Source organism: Prionailurus bengalensis, chromosome B4 (assembly GCF_016509475.1).
Source record: "Prionailurus bengalensis isolate Pbe53 chromosome B4, Fcat_Pben_1.1_paternal_pri, whole genome shotgun sequence".
Lineage (NCBI taxonomy): Eukaryota > Metazoa > Chordata > Mammalia > Carnivora > Felidae > Prionailurus > Prionailurus bengalensis.
Window position 1 is genome coordinate 134206667 of NC_057358.1, and position 14538 is coordinate 134221204.

The 14538-nt window shown below is 43.9% G+C and overlaps 1 pseudogene; it reads left to right on the forward strand.

The window, feature by feature from the left end:
- Positions 1-4685: 4685 nt before the first annotated feature.
- Positions 4686-14312, forward strand: LOC122473691 (annotated as a pseudogene).
- Positions 14313-14538: the final 226 nt, after the last annotated feature.

Below are 14538 nucleotides of genomic sequence, written 5' to 3' on the forward strand. Positions count from 1 at the left end.
TTTGGTGTGGCACAATGGAATAAACGAGGGGACTTAGGAATGTATACATGTGACTTAGAGAAAAAAAATTCATTCTATATCCTTTATACAATTATGATGAGAAAAATAATATGTACAAAGTTTTATAGAAATTTTTAAATTTATATAACAGTTCTAAGAAATGATTTTTAAAATGTCAATAGGGGCGCCTGGGTGGCTCAGTCGGTTAAGCGTCCGACTTTGGCTCAGGTCACAATCTCACAGTTCGTGAGTTTGAGTACCGCGTCGGGCTCTGTGCTGACAGCTCCGAGCCTGGAGCCTGCTTCACATTCTGTGTGTCTCCCTCTCTCTCTGCCCCTTCCTGCTCATGTGTCTCTCCCTGTCTCAAAAATAAATAAACATTAAAAAAAAATTAAAATAAAATGTCAATAGAAGACTTAAGTCATTGTGGGAACATGACTTTTTTTGATTACAGTCTGAAATCCTACACACAATCCCTAATCCAGACTTTATAGTGATAGTATCTTCAGATTCTTCATAATCACCATCATACAAGAAATTTATGTGCACAAATATGTCACAAAAAATTTAAAACCATTTTTATAATCGTTTAAAATTTATGATTGGAGGCTCAGTCAGTTGAGGGTCTGACTCTTGATTTCAACTCAGTTCATGATGCCAGGGTCATGGGATCCAGTCCCACGTCAGGCTCCACACTGAGCATGGAACCTGCTGAAGATTCTCTACCCGCCCTGTGCTACTCTCCCCCACTAGCACATGCTCTCTCAAAAGAAAGAAAGAAAGAAAGAAAGAGAGAAAGAAAGAAAGGAAGAAAAAGAGAAAGAAAGAAAGAAAGAAAGAAAGAAAGAAAGAAAGAAAGAAAGAAAGAGAAAGAAAGAAAGTTATGGTTGAACTGATGATAAATGAGATGTAATATATCCATACGGTGAAATATTATTCGACCATAAAAAGAAATGTACTGATACATGCTACAGCACAGCTGAATCTCGAAAACATTATGCTAAGTGAAAGAAGCCAGACTCAAAAGGCACATAATGCATGACTTCATTTACATAAAATGTCCAGAATAGGCAAATCCATGTAGCCAGAAAGTAGATTAGTGGTTGCGAGGACCTGGAGGTAGAGGGAAATGGAGAGTGACTGCTAATAGAGTTTCTTTTTCACATGTTGGAAATAGTCTGGAATTAGAAGGTGATGGTAGATGCACAGCTGAGAGCATGCTAAAATACCTTGAATTGTATACTCTTAAAGGGAATTTTATGGTATTTGAGTTAAATCTCAATAATTTACAAATGAAATTAAATTTAAAGACTCCAACTCCTTTCATTGACAAATGTGATATTTCTTATAACGTGGACTTAAAACTGAAATCAGTCACATCAAATATTTCAAGATGATGAAGCTATAATTCACAGAAGGTACGTGTGTTTTTTTAGAACAGTCATCCTGGGGGTGCCTGGGTGGCTCAGTCGGTTAAGCATCCAACTTCAGCTCGGCTCGTGATCTCACAGTTTACCAGTTCAAGCCCTACATCGGGCTCTCTGCCGTCAGCACAGAGTCTGCTTTAGATCCTCTGTCTCCCTTTCTCTCTGCCCCTCTCCCTCTCATTCTCTCTCTCTTTCAAAATAAATAAATAAACTTAAAAAAAAAAAAAAAGAACAACCACTCTGCCCATGGCTTTGACCACAAAGGTCAGAAGTTTTCCATGTATGTGAAGCAGAAAGCCAGGCTGTCCCGAGCTATACCTGCAAGGATCCTTAGCCCCATCTTCAGCCCCCATTCCTCGCATGGCTAGCAGCACCGTGGGTACCTGAAACATCAGATGCTATAGCAACACTATGGCCCCCTTGTCTTTGATGAGCAATAGCACACTCAGCAGCTGCTGCCGAAGTGAATGACCAGGTGGTGGCACCCCTCCTTGGCCAGATTTCAGTGAGTCCAGGACTCCTAGTGACCAGGTGACCGGTAATGGAGCTCTAGCTACTCCAAGTTTCATCCATCTGGCCATCCTGGGGACAGTGGAGATCAGTATCTCCCAGCACACTGATTTCAAGGCACATCACACAGGATATTTAAAACTGTAATACCTAGGAGCGCTTGGGTGGCTCAGTCGGCTAAGCGTCCAACTTTGGCTCAGGTCATGATCTCATGGTTTATGGGTTTGAGCCCCACGTCAGGTTCTGTGCTGACAGCTCAGAGCCTGGAGCCTGCTTCAGATTCTATGTCTCCTTCTCTCTCTGCACCTCCCCCACTTGTGCTCTGTCTCTCACTCTCTCAAAAGTAAGTGAACATTAAAAATAAATAAAATTGTAAAATCTAGAATTGTGCTAACTGGAGCTTACCTTGGACATAAGAATTTGTAGCACTATGTAAACATTGATCCAGATTCGCACCAGTTTGTAAAGCCTCGTGGTTCTGGTTAGTTGCTACTAAATGCGATGTTTTCTTAGGAAAGTTGAGATTGGGAAGCCTACAGTAATATATCAAAAATGTTTTTAAAACCAGTCATCTTGAAAACGTTATTCAATGTTTCATTGCTCAGTATTTGGCTATGCTGTCTACTCTTGTCACAGATTAAAATCTCTAATAGAGGCTCCTGGCTGTCTCAGTCAGTAGAACATGCGACTCTTGATCTCAGAATCGTGAGTTTGAGCCCCACATCGGGTGTAGAGTTTACTGAAATAAAAATAAATCAATCTCTAATAAACTATAGCCAATCCTTGCACTAATTATAATCTGGGCAGTGGGCTATACATTACATGCGAATGATCCTATTTTACAATAGGGATCGCTGTGCATAGTAAATTGTACCTGACATTGCGTAAAATAGAGCAGGCATGGGGTCCACCTGCAGAGGCCTGAAAGAATATGCTCTTGACAAAAGTATTTATAAGAATATGGTGGTTCCTCAAAAAGTTAAGCAGAGCTACCATTTGACCCAACAATTCCACCTCTGAGCATGTACTCAAAAGAACCGAAAGCAGGAACTCAAACATATTTGTAGACTCATGGTCATTGCAGCATCATTCACAATAGCCAAACAGTGGAAACAACCCAAATGTCCATCAGCGGAAGATGGGATAAACAAAACGTGACATATACACACAACGGAGTATTCAACTTTTTAAAAATGTAGCTCTCATACATAGCTACAACATGGGTGGACCTTTAAGAACTTATATTAAGTGAAATAAGCCAGATTTTAAAAAGGACCAATATTGTATGATTCTGCTTATATGAAGTGCCTACAGCAGTCGAATTCATAGAGACAGAAAGTAGAATGCTGGTTGCCTGGGTCTTGGGGGAGGGACGAATGGGGAGTGATTGTCTAATGGGGACAGAGTCTGGTAAGGGAAGACGATAAAGTTCTGGAGAACTGGAGAACCATGTGGTGATGGTTGCACAACCATGAGAATATACCTAAAGGCACTGAACTGCACACTTAAAGAGGTTTGAATGGTAAATTGTATATTTATCACAATAAAAAAAATCTTAACTAGAAAAAGAACTATATTAGCATGGGGGCAAGGGGAAGAGGAGAGCCAAAGGCAGACTGAGTTTGACAGTATTTATGTAATTAAACTCTTCGCAAATCTGCACGTCATTCTCTGCAGGGGCCAGGCTAATCTTCCCCGTATCGTTCTGGTTTTAGTGTACTTGCGGCCAAAGCGGGCACCGGTACTTAAGTAATTAAAATAAGAATTGATAAAATGCTAAATCGCTATCAGCAAATAACAGGAGTTTGTAATCCCTTGGTCCCTGCAATAATCAGACGATCAGTCTGAAGTGTCGTGGGTATTTTGAGGTACCTATTTTTAAAAAGATATACCCAGGTGAGTGTTAGCAGGAAATAGTGTCATAAAAAGAGGTTGAAAGAGTGGGGCTATTTTGAGTGGAGAAGAGAAGGGTAAGGGGAACGTGCTGGCTAGCTAGCTCTGAATATCTGAAAAGCTGTCATGTAAAACATTTTATTTTATGCCGCTCCATTAGGCAGAACCAGAACTGGTGGGCGGAAACACTCTCATAGAATCAGAATTTTAGAGGTAAAAAGGGGGTTAGCGAATTTGTCCAAGCCCCTTACAGATGGAGTGAGGTGAGGGCGGTCAGGTTCACAAAGACGGGTCCGTAGATAGATGCGGGTTCCCACAGCCCATTCCCAACCATTTCCACTCTCTTCCAGATTTCAGTACCTTTGCCTCCTCAAAATTGGCCCCATATGTTCCCTTCCGTTTGCAAGGAAAATAGCACCTCATTGTGGGCTCTCTCCTTCACCCGCTCCTGACTCTCTTCTGCCTGTGCCCTTGGTCCCCTCACTCTCAGTGTCCTCGGTGTCTCCAGCCCCCAACAGTGCTCCTGCCTCTTCCCCAGAGACATTTCCTCAGCCTGCGACAATCCACAGGTGGATGTCTTTTTCAGTGTCACTCCACCTCTCTAGACTGTACTATTTTGTTATGCTGTTGTCCTCGCATCTCATGAGCCACCCCGTGGGATTCACCGCTAAGCTATGACTATTGCTCCGAAACCAACGCTGCTGACGAAAGACGTTATCACACTTTGCCTCTAGGGTCTGAGGGGCACGTATGTCCGTCGGAATCCAGTCAGGAAAATAGAAGTTACTCTAAATATTCAAAACAGAAAAATGTAATATCAGGAATTGGTCTCATAGGAGCCCCAAGAGCAGGACAATGGCATCTGAGGCCTCCCAAAGACTGCCAATGGCTGGAAGCTTCCCTCACAAGTCAGCTGCAGAAGCTGGGCCACAGAAGGCCTGCCTGCTGATGAGGCGACATCACAGACTCAGCCCCTGCTGGGGATGCCGCTGGACAGGACGAAAAGGAAGGGAAAGTAAACTCCCTCCCTCTAGGCCACCCCCTCTCCCCTCGCCTCGCCCCTCCCCCACTCCTCCTCTCCCTTCCCTCCTTCACCTCTCCCTCCACTCCTCCCCACCTCCTCTCACTTCTCACCCTCCCTTCCCTTCTCTCCTCCCCTCTACCCCTCCCCCCTCCTCTGTCCCGCCTCTTTTACCTGTCCTCTCCCCCCTCCCCTCCCCCTCCCTTCCTCTTCCTTTCTTTCTCCCCTCCCCACTCCTTTCCCCACCCCTCCCTTCTAACCCTCCTCTTTCCCCTCCCTTTCCCCCACCTTTCCTCCTCCCCTCTCCTCTCCCCTCCCCTTCCTTTTAACCCTTCCCTCTTCTCCCCTTCCTCTCCCCCTCCCTCTCCCCTGTCTCCTCCCTCTACCCTTCTTTCCTTCCTCCCCCTCCCCCTCACCTCTCACCAGTGCCTCCCACTGGCTGAGCCAGAAGCCAGCTGACACTGACCTCCAGGTCAGTCCTGCCCCCACCCCATGACATGAAACAACAGAAAAAGGGTGAGGAACATATCTGAAGGCCAACAGATTTTGTCATTTTATGAGTGCACAAATGATGAAGTTACACAGTGAGTGTATAAACCCTCTTCCAACAAAACCCACATGTCTTTTTTTAATATGCAAGACCAGAGTATATATGTAAAGATCTCCTGATACAGAAGAAGATAGCGAAGTTTGATACCATTCTAACGAAAATTTAATGTATGGGTGCTGAGGTGACTCAGTTGGTTGAGCGTCTGACTCTTGATTTCGGCTCAGTCATGATCCCAGGGTCATGGGATCAAGCCCTGCGTGGGGCTCTGTGCTGGCCATGGGGCCTGCTTGGTATTCTCTCTCTCTCTCTCTCTCTCTCTCTCTGCCCCTCTCCTCCACTCGTGCTCTCTCTCTCTCTCTCAAAAAAAAAAAAAAAAAACCTTTAACTTCTAGAAATTGACAGCTTTTCCACCATTTTATTGCTTTACATCAAGTTGCTATTTGATGGAACACACCTTACAAAGGTTAACTTGCAAAAGGTCATACTGAAAATGAAGTAAGGTCTGTTTTGCCTTTCTTCCAGGAATGCTCATAGCAGCTTTATTTGTAACAGTTCCAAACTGGAAACAATCAGAACATTCATCGACAGGTGAAGGGACTAACGTATAAATGTACGACCATACAATGGAATACAACTCAGTGGTAAAAATGGATGAACTATTGATGAACGCCGCAGCATGCATAAGTCTCAAGATAATTATGCTGAAGGAAAGAAGTCAGACCAAAGCAAGAGTACATATATACTGTATGGTTCCATTTACATAAATTCTGGAAAATTCAAGCTAATCTACAATGACCAAAGCAGATTCAGTGGCCACCTGGAAGCAAGTGGAGGATGAAGAGGGATGCGAGGGAGGGAATCACAAAGGGCACGAAGACATTTTTGAGGGTGATGCACATGTTTGCGATCCTTTTTTTTGCTCACCTTCTCTTTAATAGATAAGCTTAACATGGGTGGCAAATTTTAATAGAGTAGAAAGCCTTCACTATATATCATCTACATTTAAAGTGTATTCATCTTTATGAAGAGAGAAGTTCCAAGACTAACGTGCACTGAAAATGAGAAATTTAAGAAATTGGCTAAACTGCTAGTTTATTAAAGTTGTTTCACCTGGTGGTTACAGTTTGTTAAATCAGTTATATATTGGCTTGAGAGCAATTGGTCATGATAAAATTATCCAAAATAAAGACTTATAAGATAAGTAGGCTTTAAAAGAATACCATACTCCTAAAAATACCAATTTTTATCTTTTAGGAATTGGTCAAATGTAAATACATGTATTACATTATATGTTTGTCTATCTAGTTTATTTCTTATAATAGTTTTTGAAAACTATCACCATAACAGAGGTTATTTCACAGAGGGACTTATGTAGTGAAGCAAAGCCATCAAGCACCCATAAACATATGACATCTATCACGAGTGCCTGTTCATATACCTTCTCTCTGTCACCTTATCCGATCACCACCCTCAAAAAAATTGTCATTTTCATAATGAATTCCCGAACTATCAGGCTTACCAAACTTTAGCGCTCTTCCTACCCCACACCCTACTCCACCACACACACAGACACACACACAGACACACAGACACACACACACACACACACGTTATTAAAAATCAGTACATGCCTTAAGCAACCTTGAAGAATGTAAAATCTGTCATTCTGATATCAAGTAGTTCTTTATTTTTTTTTAATTTTTTTAACGTTTATTTATTTTTGAGACAGAGCATGAACGGGGGAGGGTCAGAGAGAGGGAGACACAGAATCTGAAACAGGCTTCAGGCTCTGAGATGTCAGCACAGAGCCCGACGCGGGGCTCGAACTCACAGACCGCGAGATCGTGACCTGAGCCAAAGTCGGCCGCTTAACTGACTGAGCCACCCAGGCGCCCCTCAGGTAGCTCTTTAAAAACTTTAATAAGCATAAGTTCACATGGAGTGTTTAGTATTTAATGCAGATTTTCATGCCTACTCTTAGAACTACCAATTTCATGGTTCTAGGTGAGGAATCAGTGTTTTGATCTTTCACCTTTGACATTATAATTATTATGTGTTGTGGTGTGGACCTCCTTAGGTTCACTTTCTTTGGAACTCTCTCTGCATCCTGAACCTGGATGTCTGTTTCCTTCCCCACGTTATTTCTTCAAATAAGTTTTCTGCCCCCTTGTCTCTCCCTTCTCCTTCTGGGACCCCCATAATGCGAGTGTTTGTTCGCCTAATGTTGCCCAACACATGCCTTAGCCTTTTCTCATTTTTTAAAATTCTATTTTCTTTTTGCTCTTCAGCTTGGGTGTTTCCCATCACCCTGTCTTCCAGGTTGTTGATCTGTTCGTCTGCATCTTGATTCCCTCCAGCATGTTTTTCATTCCAGTTATTGTATTCTTCAGCTCTGATTCATTCTTTTTTATGTTTTCTATCTCTTTGTCGAAGTTCTCACTAAGTTCTTTCCCTCTTCTCTCCAGTCTGGTGAGCATCTTTAGGACCATTACTTTGAACTCTTGATCGGGTAGTTCATTTATCTCCTTTTCATTTAGTTATTTTTCTGAGGTTTTTCCTATTCTTTGGTTTGGAGCATATTCCTCCGTCTCCTCATTTTGCTTGACTTTCTGTGTTTGTTTCTGTGAATTAGGTGGAACAGCTAATTCCCCTAAACTTAATAGAATGATCTTGTGTAGGGTCATCCCCTGTGTGGACTGCGTGCCTGGTGACTTTGACTCGCTGGCTAGAGATACGGCTGGTGTGGGCTGGGGGTCCCAGGGCACTCTGTGCTGGGGCTGCCCTGGTGGGATGGCCAGAGCTGAAGGAGTGTGGGCCGGGGTAGTCCCAAGACTCTTGGCACAGAGGGCACACTGGCAAGACAGCTGAAGCCAAAGCAGGCACAGGCTGGAGGTGTTCTGGGGCTCTCTGCATTGTGGGCACACTGGGAGGACAGCTGAGGCTGAAGTCTCCCAGGACACTCCACATAAGAGCACCCTGGCGGAGAGGCCAGAGTGGAGGCAAGCACGGGCCAGGGTGTCCCAGGGCGCTCTGCTCCAGCAGTGCCCAGGCAAGTCATCTGGGGCTGAAGTGGTGCAGACGTGGAGTGTTCCAGGGTGCTCGCACCTTTGTCACCTTGGTGAGATGCCTGCAGCTCTAGTGGGCACTGACCAGGGGTGTCCCGCTGTGCACTGCACTGGGCCACGTTGGTTGGATGTTGGGCTGACGTGGGCTAGGAGCCCAGGGCTCACTGAGGCAGTAGGCTGGCTCGGGCACCCAGACTCTGCTCCCTTCCACACTATCAAAATGGAGGGGGATGTAAACCGTAGCACTTGCCAGCCTCTCTGACCCAGAGAGTGTTCCAGCAGCTCCCCCACCATTTGGTAGGGTTCTTGGGATGGACCTTTATATTCTAGTTGCTATTTTATTTTACTCTCATTATTTTTAAATAGGCTCCGTGCCCAACGTAGGGCTTGAACTCATGACCCTGAGATCAAGAGCCACATGCTCTACTGACTCAGCCAACCAGATGATACTCTTCTAGTTGCTGCTTTATTTTTTTTAATGTTTATTTATTTTTGAAAGAGAGAGAGACAGACAGACAGAGAACAAATAGGGGAGGGGCAGAGGGAGAGGGAGACCCAGAATCAGAAGGAGGCTCCAGGCTCTGAGCTGTCAGCACAGAGGCCAATACAGGGTTTGAACTCACAAACTGTGAGATCATGACCTGAACCGAAGTCGGAGGCTTAACCGACTGAGCCACCCAGGCACCCCTCTAGTTGCTGTTTTAAACGACTTTTTTTTTTTTCTGTGCCCCAGGGTGTCCAGAGCTCACTGAAGCTGCAGACTGTGCAGCAGGAGCTCTGCTCCTGTCTCAAGGTGGAGGGAGATTGTGAACCACGGCACTCCCCAGCACCCCCAACCTGCACCCCCACCCCCACTCCAGAATGCGGTCCAGCAGCTCCCCAACGTGTGGCACGGTTCTAGGGCTGAATCCTTTATATTCTAGTTGCTTTTTCAAACCATGGCTTTGAACCTGCTCTTAGTCGCTCTCTACTAGAGAACTGCCCCACGGCAGTTCTCAGGGTTCAGGGTGGGGGTTCCCTTCGTTACTGTGTGCCTGTCTCTCTCCCTATTCTCAGTGTGGTCTTTCTATATTTTTGCTGTGCAGAAGCTGTTCAGTCAGCCCTCACTTCTTCTTCAGGAGGAATTGCTCTGTAAGTAGGCGTGGATTTGGTGTGTTCGTGGAGGAAGTGAGTTCAAGGTCTTCCTCAGTCACCATCTTGGACTGAAACTCACAAAATAGGTTCTTGACTGAGTTCCTTCTCAGTTTCTTCCCCGCTGTTCTGGAACCATTTAGAATCTATCTTAGATCTGATTCAGGTCCTCAGCAACCAATTTGACCATGTTCACCTAAAGCATTTGTGGAGAGCCAAAACACTCTCTGGTAAACTAATATACATCCAAGCAGCATCTTCTGAGTGGCTTCAATTACTTATGTATAAAAATATACGTGAAGAGGGTTAGTGACATCTGTAACCCTAATGAAAAAGCAATTCCCAATTCTCTTATTTTTACCTTGGAATTTTTTATGGGATGATATCATTTTATGTCAAGATTATACTCCAGGAAAATTCCACATTGTAGCAAAGAGGGGAATTATTTTTATAGAAATTAATGTAAAAAGTCTAGCTGCATTTCCAGACAGCTAGTCCCAAACATTCTGATCTATTACTTATACAGATTGTCCCCAAACTCTTTGAATGACACGATCATTCCTAATTTTAAAACGTGGATTCTGGGGGCCCCTGGGTGGCTCAGTCAGTTAAGCATCTGACTTCAGCTCAGGCCATGATCTCACATCACAGTTCATGAGGTCGAGCCCCACATCCGGCTCACTGCTGTCAGCCTGTCAGTGCAGAGCCTGCTTCGGATCCTCTGTCCGCCTCTCAGTCTGCCTCTCCCCCATTTCCTCTCTCTCTCTCTCTCTCTCTCTCAATAAATAAATAAATAAATAAATAAATAAAACATTAAAATGTTGATTCTGGGCTCAAGAGGAGAGTATACAGATATTCTTGGTACTTCCCCAAAGATGACTACTCAAGTGTAGTCTTTGACCAGAGGGAATTAGGCAAAAGGTGAGGACACAGCTAAAGTCAAGAGCCAAGGTGGGCACCCCCAGATCCATATCCAGGAGACAGCAGCTGAGTGGGTGCGAGAACATGCAGTTGACAGAGAGTCTCAAGTCCTCCCTCTTTTTTCAAGACAGTGAAGAGTGTCCATTTCTCTCTGCAATAAATCTTAGCCTTGAGAATCTCACAGTAACACATGTAAGCACTACATAACTACAAAATGCATAACTTAGAGCAAAATTATCCTAAATAAACGTGTCAGTGCAAAAGGGAACAACATAGAAAGGGTCAACATGGAACTCTATAGTTTTGTTCTGTTTTGTTTTAAATAATGCATATGGTTGTGTATCTCTGCTGGCCAAAGAGAGGGGGAGTTCAGATGTGTACTACTCATCAACAGAAAGAAGCCTGCCTGCAATTGAAATTTTGCTTTGGGTGAAATATGTGAGGGCAGCTCAGGGCTGGCTGGGCAGATGCATGAACTGCTAAGGGGAGGTGTGCTCCCACCCAGTGCCCTGTACTGCAGACACTGGGGCCCAGGCCCATACTCATCGTCGCTCATTCAACTTCGCTGAGCTTCGACTGAGCTAGGTGCCGGGGTGAAGAGGGGAAACAGTCCCTGCCCTCGAAGAGTTCTTAGTCTATAAGACACTGGCATGGAAAGCATTATAATACAATATAACATTGTAATAGAGTTGCAGAGGCAGTACAGGAAGGAAGGCATGAGCTGCATTTGAGAAGGGACTCAGGGGGCGCCTGGGTGGCTCAGTCAGTTGAGCGTCCGACTCTTGGTTTCAGCTCAGGTCATAATCTCATGGTTTGTGAATTCAAGCTCCCCGTTAGGCTCTGTGCTGACAGCATGGAGCCTGCTTGGGAATCTCTCTCTCCCTCTCTCTGCCCCTCCCCTGCTGGTGCTCTCTCTCTCTCTCTCTCTCAAAATAAATAAATAAACATTAAAAAAATTTTTTTTAAAGAGAAGGGAGTCAAGACCACTGGTCAGAGAAGATACCCCATGAGTTTCATAATAAAATTGCCGTATTTGGATAGTACTTTCACTTACATTACTATCTCACTGATGCTCAGAGTGATCCTGTGAGGTACGTTATTATGTTCATCTTACAGACATGGAAAGTAGGCTGCCAGAGGTTGTGACTTACCAAACTTCATGTAGTTAAGTAGAAGATCTGGCTGGAATTCCGTTCTTCGGACTTGAAACCATGATGTGCAAACCTAACACTCACTGAGCCTTTACTGGGGTGATGTGCTGGGCCAGGCTTTCTGTGGCGTTATTTCATTTAATCTCTGCAGCAATAATTCTTATCACTCCTCATTTTAGAAATGAGAACACCATGATTTATGGAAGTTAAAGTAACTCGTCCAAGTCAAGATTGAATTTAGCTATGACTCAGATCCTGAGCCCCTAACATCTTTACCTCATGATGCTGTTTCCCACCCTTTCTCAAGGAAGGACTTCAATTTTCAATGATCCAAACTGGCTTAGTGCGGTTGGTACCAGACATACCTGGGCTAGAATCTTATTGGTCATTAACCAGCTCTCGGATCTTATAAAAATTTACTTAACCTCTTAGCTTCACTTTCCCCAATATATGGGGAAATCTATATAAGATTAGGAATTGTATATATCTGGCCACCCTGGTTGTTTTGCTCACAGCATTTTTCCTCATTCTTTTATTTTGCATTTCACCTGATTCGCAATTAATTGCTTTTGTCTGCCTCTACCTGTAGACTCTAAGCTACAGGAGGCCTAAGACTCCCTACACCCACTTTGCTTACCGTTGTATCTCCAACATGTAGCACAGAGCCTGGCACGTGGTGGGTACCCAATAAATACTTGTTCAATAAATAACTCATCCCAGAGGAAAAAGAGACTTCTTCCCCCCCCCCCCCCCCCGTTTCATTATATAGGACTTCCCTGTAAGGATTCTAGTAGAAGTAACAGGGCAATGAGATATTATGAATGACCAGTCCTGGAATATTTAGGACCATCTCCTGCCAAGGGAGGTGAGATGGTGATTGGCAACACTACCAGAATCACAAGTAGGGCCAGCATCACATAGTGCGATGGGGAACGATGAGGCAACATTTCTACCAAAACAAGGTTGGGGAATGCTGAAAAGTCCAAAACTGTGAACACCATATATGTCTTGAGAAATGCAGTTACGTGCTCAGCTCGTAATGAGATAGACTGATGAGCTCCTTGAAGGCAGAGATAATACCTTATTCAGTGCAGTCTGTAGCTTAAAATGGTGCTGGCATTTTCTTTTAATCAATCTTATTATTTTGAGATCACTGTAAATTCCACCTGCAGTTATAAGAAATAATACAAAGAGATCCAATGTGCCCTATACTCAGTTTTCCCCAATGCTAAGATCTTGCAAAACTATAGTACAATATCACAACGAAGATATTGACATCGATGTGGCCCAGACACCCAAATATTTCCATCACTGCAAGGATCCCTCGTGTCGCCCTTTTATAGTTACACCCATTTTTCTCCCACCTCCTTTCCTCCTTAACTCCTGGCAAGCAGAAATCTGTTCTCCATTTCTATAATTTTGTCATTTCAAGAATATTAAATAAATAGAATCATACAGTAACTCTTGTATGGTTTTTTAAAATATTTTAAGCTTATTTATTTATTTTGAGAGAAATAAAGAGAGAGGGATGGGCTGAGAGAGACGGAGAGAGAGAGAGAGAATCCCAAACAGGCCCTGCACTGTCAGCTCTGAGCCTGATGCAGGGCTTGAACTCATGAACCATGAGGTCATGCCCTGAGCCGAAATCAAGAGTCAGGTGCTTAACTGACTGAACCACCCAGGTTTTTTTAATTCAGCATAATTATCTGCAAATTCAGCCACTTGGGTATATCGATAGCCCATTCCTTTTTATTACTGAGTGGTATGGATATACCACAGTTGAACCATTTACCCATTGGAGGACATCTGCACGTTTCCAGTTTGGGGCTGTTATAAATAAAGCTGCTAAAACCCATGTATGGATTTTATGTAAACAGCAGTCTTCATATCTCTGGGATAAATGCCCAGGAACTCAATCACTGTAGTTGCGTGTGTACGTTTTAAAGATACTGCCACTTCTCACTGAACGCTGCCAGTGTGGTGTTCAGGCATCTCACGGAGGTTGGCCCAGTAGCCTACGTTTACTCTGGGCCCCGTGCCAGGAAGCTGGTCATGATTGTAGGTGTTATTGATCAGAACAGGGCTTTGGTTGATGGACCTTGCACTCAGGTAAGGAGACAGGCTATGCCTTTCAAATGCATGCAGCTCCCTGACTTCATCATCGAGTTCCCTCACAGTGCCCTCCGTAAGTATGTCTGACAAGCCTGGCAGAAGGCAGATATCAATACAAAACGGGCAGCCACAAGACGGACCAAGAAGATTGAAGCCAGAGAAAGGAAAGCCAAGATGACAGATTTTGATCGTTATGAAGTCATGAAGGCAAAGAAAATGAGGAACGGAATAATCAAGCTTGAAGTTAGGAAGCTACAAAAAGCAGCTCTCCTGAAAGCTTCTCCCAAAAAAGGAGCTGCTGCAAAGATTACAGAAAAAAAAAAAAAAAAAAAAAAAAGATGGCCGCTGCAGGCAAGAAGGCTCCCGTCCAGAAGCTTCCTGCCCGGAAAGCTGCAAGTCCAGAAGGCGGTGCCTCCAAAGGCTCAGAAGGATCAGAAAACTCCAGCCCAGAAAGCACCTGCTCCGGAGGCATCTGGCAAGAAATTCTAAAAGCATGAGAGGCTTTTATAAATAAGTAATAAATTTTCTTTTGGACAAAAAAATTGAATAAAGATACTACCAAAGTGTTTTGCAGGGTACTGTACCATTGTTCATTCCTACCTGCAGTGTATGAGTGATCTAGTTTCTCTGCATTCCTGCCAACATTTCATGTTGTCACAGTTTTTAATTTTAGCCATTCTGATAGGTGTATAGTGATAACTCATTGTGAATTTAATTTGCATTTATCTATTGGGTAATGACGTTGAGTATCTCTTCA